General features: G+C 40.6%; 1 long non-coding RNA gene across 1 annotated transcript; it reads right to left on the reverse strand.

Annotated features, from left to right (window-relative positions):
* Window positions 1-418: 418 nt before the first annotated feature.
* LOC123509638 lies at window positions 419-5,149 on the reverse strand. Its single transcript, XR_006676251.1, has 4 exons — window positions 4,852-5,149; window positions 2,206-2,331; window positions 1,099-1,270; window positions 419-457 (listed from the first exon to the last, which is right to left on the reverse strand). It is a non-coding gene; the product is annotated as an uncharacterized LOC123509638 (long non-coding RNA).
* Window positions 5,150-9,002: the final 3,853 nt, after the last annotated feature.

A 9,002-nucleotide genomic window follows, 5' to 3' on the forward strand; every position in this document is an offset into this window, starting at 1 on the left:
TCCTGCGAAATATGAGAGACTCAGCTTCAAATTTTAATTTACTGCGTGACACTCACAAGATTTAAGTGAAACACAAATTAATTAAAACAGCAAATAAGTGTCACAGTAAGAGAGCATTTAAGTGTTCTCTGGCGTGGCCCTGAAGCTAACTGTCCATCATTCTCTCTCTCTCTCTCTCTCTCTCTCTCTCTCTCTCTCTCTCTCTCTCTCTCTCTCTCTCTCTCTCTCATGCCCTTCCGATTTATTTATCTTTTTCTTCTAGTTTTCTGTCACCACTTTTATATTTAGTTTCTTTTCAGTCTCATCTTTTTATCAATTCGTGTTATTTTCCTCTGGATTTCTTTTGTTCAGGGACAGTGAATATGAAAGACAATAATATCATAGCCTTCTTTATTATGTTCCCCTTCACTCTAGTTTTCCATCCCACGCATTCGTCAGCTCTCAAGGCCGCTCCCTGCTGCAAAAGACAATGATGGAGATGAAAAAAAAAAAAAAAAATGGAAGGTTTTAAAATATGTGGAGATACGAGAGAGAGAGAGAGAGAGAGAGAGAGAGAGAGAGAGAGAGAGAGAGAGAGAGAGAGAGAGAGAGAGAGAGAGAGAGAGAGAGAGAGAGAGAGAGAAAATTAATCAGGTCTTCTACTATTTTCTCGACAAGTATGTTGTTTGTATATAAATTTACTTCATTTTCACTACAGGTACACAAAGGTGCTTTCGTCTTCCCCACGCCGTCTCGTCTCATCAGCGGCGCAGGTGAGCTCTTGATGCAATTATGATAAAACAGGTGTGGAGGGGCAGGTAATCTGTGACTCACCGCGTATGTGATCTACCTCCTAACTCGATTTCTCCCTTCCTTCCTTACCTAATTATCATTGCCTTTCCTCCCTCTTCATCCTCGTCTCTTGTTCCTTCCCTTGTGTGTGTGTGTGTGTGTGTGTGTGTGTGTGTGTGTGTGTGTGTGTGTGTGTGTGTGTGTAGATAACTAATCACTACCATGCATCATATGAACGCCTGTGGACAATGGCTTCATCACTAACTGTTTCTTAGGTGCGTATTACAAGTCCGTATATGAAGGTATCGATCTGAGCAGTGAGCTTACGAGTGCGTTGCTGAGATGTCATGCTTCTTGTACGCTGAGTCAGATCTGAGGACGACACTTAAGTCTTGCTGAAGCTGCTGCTGGCGGCGGCGGTGGCGGTGGCAATACTATTAGCAGCTGAGCAGCCTCTACTGGCAAATGGGAATACGTAGCAAGAACACGGCTGATGTGTCTGAGGAACAAAGTGAATTGTAAGGATTAGTTGCATAATGCTGCTTTTGGGAATGTATGCACACACACACACACACACACACACACACACACACACACACACACACACACACACACACACACACACACACACACACACACACACACACACACACACACACATTAATCACAATAAAAAAAGGAGATAATACGAAAAATGCTAGCAAAAAATGCTTTCACATTTGATTTCATAACTGGCGTATGTGCAATACCCTTCAGCCAACACCAGCCATCATATTTTTCCTTCTTTCCTTCCTCCCTTCCATTATCTTTTCTTTTCCTTTAATCTATTTATTCATTCATTTTTTTCTTTTTCTCTCCGTTTCCTTCCTATTATTTATTAAATAATTCTATTATTATTATTATTATTATTTATTATTATTATTATTATTATTATTATTGTTAATAGTAGTAATAATAATAGTAGTAGTAGTAGTAGTAGTAGTAGTAGTAGTAGTAGTAGTAGTAGTAGTAGTAGTAGTAAAAGAAGTAGTAGTAGTAGTAGCAGTAGTAGTAGCAGTAGTAGTAGTAGTAGCAGTAGTAGTAGTGTAGTAGTAGTAGTAGTAGTAGTAGTAGTAGTAGTGTAGTAGTAGCAGTAGTAGTAGTAGTAGTAGTAGCAGTAGTCAGTAGTAGTAGTAGTAGTAGTAGTAGTAGTAGTAGTGTAGTAGTATCTTAGTAGTAGCAGCAGTTAGTAGTTCAACATAGTAGTAGTAGTAGTAGTACTCATTCTTAATATTTAATATTATTGATACTATCTTGTATTTTTTTTTCAACATATCTGATAAATTATTTACTACCATCTCTCTCTCTCTCTCTCTCTCTCTCTCTCTCTCTCTCTAACACGCAAAAACAACAAAATGAACTCTAAAATACTTTTCGTAACTCTCTCTTACTTACTTTTATTTGGCTTTCTTCTCTCTCCAAGGGACCTTCTTCTGCTCTCCTCCTCTTCCTTTCCCACGTTCCTCTCCCATCAGTTGATCGTAGTGCACGTCTTTGTTATTCTGAGGGGTCACCCGTAAACTGGAAAGGCAAAAATGCACTTGAAAATTTAAAAATCTCGTGTAACTCCGACTAATAAATTGTAAGTGAAGAAATATTCTTAATATCACACTAAAATAGTTAAACACAATTAGATCTTTTAGTGTAGAAACATTATTCTGTCTGTAAAAGTGCAAAAACAACTAAAAACAACAACCGTGTTTCGTTTCAACTGGAGTCTTTGGATTGCTGAAATATTGTTTATCTGCCACTAGAATATGAAAACATCCTTGAAATCCCGTATTACTTCAATTACAGCCTCTGGAATACAGTATACAGTATACAAATAATATTGAAAATTTGTGTATTATTAACGTAGAGCTTTTGGAAAACAGCGTAAAAGCGCTGCCAAGGCCGACAATACAGTCAGTGCCCGCCCTGCCGCCGAAACTATGTCACCAGCGCGCGCACACACACACACACACACACACACACACACGCGCGCACACACACACACACACACACACACACACACACACACACACACACACACACACACACACACCATCATCATCTCTGCAATGAAAAACAAGGCAACAATACAGTGAGTGCCCGCCGTGACGCCGTGACTCCAATTCAGCACCGCACGCACACACACACACACACACACACACACACACACACACACACACAACTATGTACAATGAAAGCCAAGGTAACACACACACACACACACACACACACACACACACACACACACACATTTAGGTGTGTCTCCTTTCACGTGTAGCCCCTGTTCACCTAGCAGTGAGTAGGTACGGGATGTAAATCGAGGAGTTGTGACCTTGTTGTCCCGGTGTGTGGTGTGTGCCTGGTCTCAGGCCTATCCGTAGATCGGAAATAATGAACTCTGAGCTCGTTCCGTAGGGTAACGTCTGGCTGTCTCGTCAGAGACTGCAGCAGATCAAACAGTGAAATAGTAAAACACACACACACAACTTTGTACAATGAAAGCCAAGGTAACACACACACACACAAACTTTATACAATGAAAGTCAAGGTAACACACACACACACACACACACACACAAACTTTGTACAATGAAAGCCAACACACACACACACACACACACACACACACACACACACACACACCTAGAGATACACTGTAAATCATGTTACATATGGACGAAGAGAGTCAGGAGGGGAAGGGAGCTTGGAGGCTGCCGCCATCGTGACGTCACGGCCCGCCCTGGTTGGCTGGTTGATGACGTCACGGCCAGGCCTGGCCCGGCCTGGCGGGATTTTTACGTTAACGTAAATAATTTGAAAAATGACCCCTCGAAAAAACGCCGCCAGACCCGAATGCTATACATATTCCAACTTAGCACATATTTTAACCAACAACCAAAATATAAAGAGATTCTAAATCTCAGTAATATTAAACATTTAGAAATATATATATAAATTAATTATTGGAACCTTCACCTCCTATGAAAAAAAAATATATGTCCATCCATTCTCACTTCAAAGGAACGAAACTTGCTCTAAAAGATCAGAATAGTCTTGTGCAACACTTTAGAGCGAGTTAGAACCAGAAATAAATAATTCACAAGGATAACAATAAAAATATTGTTGGAACATTAACACCTCATGAAAACAAATTTACATTCCACACATTTCATTGAAAAGGAGAGAAAAACAATTTAAAAGATATAAACTATTTTTTGGAAACAATAAGAACTTGATACTGGCTCAAACAAATTATTTTATAGAACGGTCCTAAAAATTTGGCGCCAAAAACCACCCTTATTTAACACGAAAACTACGCTAACCTCAACACGATCCACCTCAAACACGCTCGGAAAACACTTCAAACACTACGGAATACTTGTAGAAAGGATGAAATCTTACTATTCAACCCAGAAAAACAATCCACGAATTAAGAAAATATTTTTGAAATCTGGACAGACTAGCGGGCATATCCAAGATGGCGGAGGGGCCGTGGAGGATGAACTCCTCCCTTATTCTTCACCTAAACCTTCACCAAACTTAAATCTGGCCATGACGGCTGTGCCTGGACTTCTGATATGAAAGATTAGTGACAGATCCATGCTGATGTAAGACATGGGCCTATAATAGTGAGAGATAAGGCAGGAATGAGGTATCCAAGATGGCGGCGGGTTCCTTTGATGGGTCCATCCTACCCCCTCCTACATCATCTAAGCCTTCAATAAACTTAAACCTGGACATGGCGGCTGTCTCTGAATAGCTCATGTGAAAATAATGCCATTGTTCCATGTTGTGACATGACAAGCCTATAATAGTGAGAGGTAAGTCAATTTATGTCGATAAATAGGGAGAAGCCGGCCGCCACCTCAACCACTTTGTTTCAATAACTAGCTAAATACTAATACAAAAAGCTAATTGATAAATGACATCGAAAATAACCAAATATCGAATAATGATGCTTAACCTCCTCGAACATGGTACGGAAGGTAATTGATGATTTCTTTGAGTTATCCCTTGGCTGTGACTCGCCTGAGTCGCGGCTGTACTCACCTTGATTACGTAGTCCTGCTTCTGTAGTTATGTCTTGTGACTTTAGTCCAGTAAGATGATGATTTGGAGGCGTGGAAACACCAGAGGTCTTCTTATTGTCACTAGAACCTTAAAAAAGACGTGAAATCCCGTGTCACTTTAATCAGAACCTTTTGAGTGTAGAAATTAATGTCAGTAGCATTGTAAAAAGACAAAATCCCGTGTCAGTTCAACCAAAGGCGTAAAATAATACGTAGTGAAAGTGTCGGGCTATAACCCGCCCACCTCCTGCCGCCACAAAAGACTGAGAAGGACTGGCGGGTGTGGGTGGGTGGGTGTTGCTGGTGCCGCTGCCTGAACCAGCGTAGCAACAGTTACCATGTAACTAGCATATTATTTAAAAAGAAATAGTTTGTTATTAGAATGATATTGATACTACTGCATAGGTTGGTAGTATAACAGTAACTCATCCTGTACTTATATCGTAGCTTCTCTATATCCATTTTCCTCCGACGTGACTTCTTTTAATTTAAGAGGGAGGTTTCAAGACTTTTGTCCCTGAATTTTGGAATTTTTGTTGCCCTTCTTTTTTTTTTTTTTTTATATACCATGTGGGCTTTTCGCGGGAATTTCTGGGCTAAAGGGGATACTTATTAAGGGTACCTCCTATTTCAAAGCCCACCCGCTAGGAAACCGTTGCCCCGAGTGAGGAAGCCCAACCTACACTCAGACCGTAGAAAGGATTCGAACCCGTGCGCTTGTCCAGTTTCCCCTCCTGCATAAAAAATAATGATTATATAGTATAAGTAGGTATAAGTAATGTGAATCCTCCTGGAAAGCGCTTATTAATTATTAGTGGACATCTTGATCGGAATGTCTTAACCGTGCTATGGCATGTTGCTGTACGCTGGTTTCTTCTTAATGTAACAATGATCAAGCAGGCATAACCAATGTGTTCTGCTTGTCTCTTTTTTTCAACTGACGACATCACAAGTCCTGTAATACTATATAGCTCGTCACTTCTGAATACAACAAGCTTCGAAGAATGAGTGGTTAGGGCTGCCGAGGTAAGCAATGTAATTCACAAGAGAAAAATTACACAGATGAAATTGTTCTCTCTCTCTCTCTCTCTCTCTCTCTCTCTCTCTCTCTCTCTCTCTCTCTCTCTCTCTCTCTCTCTCTCTCTCAGAAAAACACACACACACACACACACACACACAGTTTTTATTAGTATTTCATTTCTGATTTCTTCCACTTGTTGCCATCCTTTCTTTTACGATTCCTTTTTCCTCCTCTTCCTCTTCCTCTTCCTCTTCCTCTTCCTCTTCCTCTTCCTCGTCCTCCTCCTCCTCCTCCTCCTCCTCCTCCTCCTCCTCCTTAACTTACTACTACTACTACTACTACTACTACTACTACTACTTCCTCTTCCTCTTCCTCTTTCTTTTTCTCTTCCTCTTCCTCTTCCTCTTCCTCTTCCTCTTCCTCTTCCTCTTCCTCCTCCTCCTCCTCCTCCTCCTCCTCCTCCTCCTCCTCCTTGACTTACTACTACTACTACTACTACTACTACTACTACTACTACTACTACTACTACCAAAGTATTTTTGCTAGTACTACTACTTATACTATAAAATAAATATATAAGTGCTAAAGTGTGGCCTTTAACAGGATAAGTTTTCTTTTTCTAGTGACACGAAAGAAAATAGCAATTGCTTGCAAGGGTAGACACAAGTATACAGAAAGGTGTTAAACCTCTCTCTCTCTCTCTCTCTCTCTCTCTCTCTCTCTCTCTCTCTCTCTCTCTCTCTCCATGATCGTTCATGACTATTCCTTAGCAAGAGGAGTTAAAAAAAAAAATCCTGCTGTTATGGTATTGTTATGAATAGCATTTAAATAACATATCCCTAAATAATTTGTTTCCTTATTGAATATACTAAAGATTACAGTAATGCGATATATAAAGGTGTTTGGAGAGAGGTTGAGGATCTTGTGAATGACGGAACTGTCGATGGAGCGTCGTCAAAGAGGCTGAAGTGTCTCATTGCCTTGATCGAAGCTTCAGTGTTTAAACATCTCGTTTTTTCCGGTTCATTGTGAGCTTCAGAGAGAGGATCGAACGCTGGCAATAACGAGAGTGATGCGGAGTAGCCTCTGGCTATAAGGGAATCAAGTGACGTATGTGTGTGTTAGACGCTTGTTTAGTGCGTTACGCCTTTTGTTGTTTTGAGTTGTGAGACGCTCACACGTGGAAGGCGCCCTCTAACGCTTATTGTACGCTGAATGTACGCAGTTAGTGGTGACGGTGGACAGTTGTGGCGGTGCAACGTGACTTTACGGGAAAAGAACAAAGAAGGAATACGCGTAGTACTGAGAGGTGTCCGCAGTGCATCAGTGACGTGTGACTCAGCTTATTATATATTCGTACTTTCCCAGTGACTTGGCCGAACGTTTGTTAGTTAAGCCTGTTACTAATAGTGAAAGAACGGCTTCCTAGCTTCCTCATGCGTCACGCCGGGCAACGGAACACCCGTCGGTGAAGGTAAGCCAAGGGTGCAGCTCATGGAGGTTAGAAATTGATAGGCAACCAAGGGAGGGTCAAGGTGTTGGATTAGGTTAAGATGGGTGAGGTTAGGTTAGTGAACCCCTTTAGGCCGGGTCAAAAGCGGTTACTTTAATGATATGCCTGATGATAAAAGTGACGAATATTTCTATCAGATCAGACGAGGAATCTCTCGCCACTTTGAACATTCGAACACTTCCCTTAATTAAGAAATAAGATGGCGAACCATTCTCACAAAATGTCGGTCTCTGACGTGATATGTCATAAATATTAAATAATATTAAATGAAGTGCGTACTTTTACCCCTCACTGTCCCTCAATCTTCATTCATGCCCACTGCCGCGCTAGGTATTTTGTGGGCGTATACTGAACATTTAGATTAATATACTATGACCTTTACGCCTGCCGTGTTCCTGACAGTGTGACGGCTCTCTAGAATTAGTGCGTGAATAATTAACCTACTTCCACAATTAACTTATATCAGACTTGTATTTTGTCCTTCTTGAAGTTATTGTTTTGATCAATTTGAGTTTTTCTTTTAGGTTGTTTGCTGTATCAGTTCCTGTAAAAGAAGTAAACCATATATTTTTTTTCTAATATGCGTAACCAACACACACTGCCGGTGGGAATATTATAGGTTGGGGAAAAGCTGTTGCTTCTGCCGTCTGCCTCACTCACTTCAGATAAAACTGTGCAGTTTATTGTAAGAAAATGTCATAGGATAGCGGGTGGTCTATTGTTATGCGATATTCTTTTTCCTTATATTCCTTTGTGTTTATTTTCCGTTTCCTCATCCCCCATCCCCCAACTGCTTACCCCTCCTCGTCTTCCTCCTCTTTTCTTTAATTAAATCGTAAACTTATCCACCTTCCTTATTTCCTCCTGATTGGTTTCGAACCGAGACGAACCACATAAACTTGATCGTAACTTGTCGGTAAATAAATCACTCTTTACCTGCCTTGCCTTGGGGGACACTTGAAGTTTCCAGCTCCGTCCTTAAGTTGCTGGGGAAAGTTCGCGCATCTTGCCTTCAGTGACAGGAGAAGGAATGAAGGAAAGAAGGAAAAGGTCATTCGAGCGAAGAGAATTTATGTGATTGAGTATGGATAAATTTGAAGGTTTTGTAGAAATGCTTTTTTTTTTTCTAGCATGAACATCAACACCTAAGCATCATTTCTAAACAACAGTATTTGCACCTGTTCATCATGAGACGTTAAGCCCATTTTTTTAGCCTTACGTTAGGAGTGATGAAGTGCGATTCCATACACTTATTAAGGAAGAGAATACTGCTAATCCAAATGGGAAAATAACACACAAGAAATAACCATCAGTTTTCCAAATAGATGCACAAAGATAACGCTGACAGTATAATGTAGCTTTATCGTTGCATTATTTTTCTTTCATGCAGATTCATCAATGCCGCGCCAGATAAATATCACACCAGCTTTTCAAACCCCATCTATTTCACATCCAGACCACTGCTCCCCGCCGTGTTAAAACCTTGTATTCAAGTCGTGTGCTGTCTTTCTTTATATTTCTGTTAACTGATTGATGCATAGAGACATATACACAGAGAAATGGGTGCTGAATAGACAAATGGATGAATAAATAGATG

The sequence above is a fragment of the Portunus trituberculatus genome, chromosome 27 (assembly GCF_017591435.1).
Source record: "Portunus trituberculatus isolate SZX2019 chromosome 27, ASM1759143v1, whole genome shotgun sequence".
NCBI classification, from domain to species: domain Eukaryota; kingdom Metazoa; phylum Arthropoda; class Malacostraca; order Decapoda; family Portunidae; genus Portunus; species Portunus trituberculatus.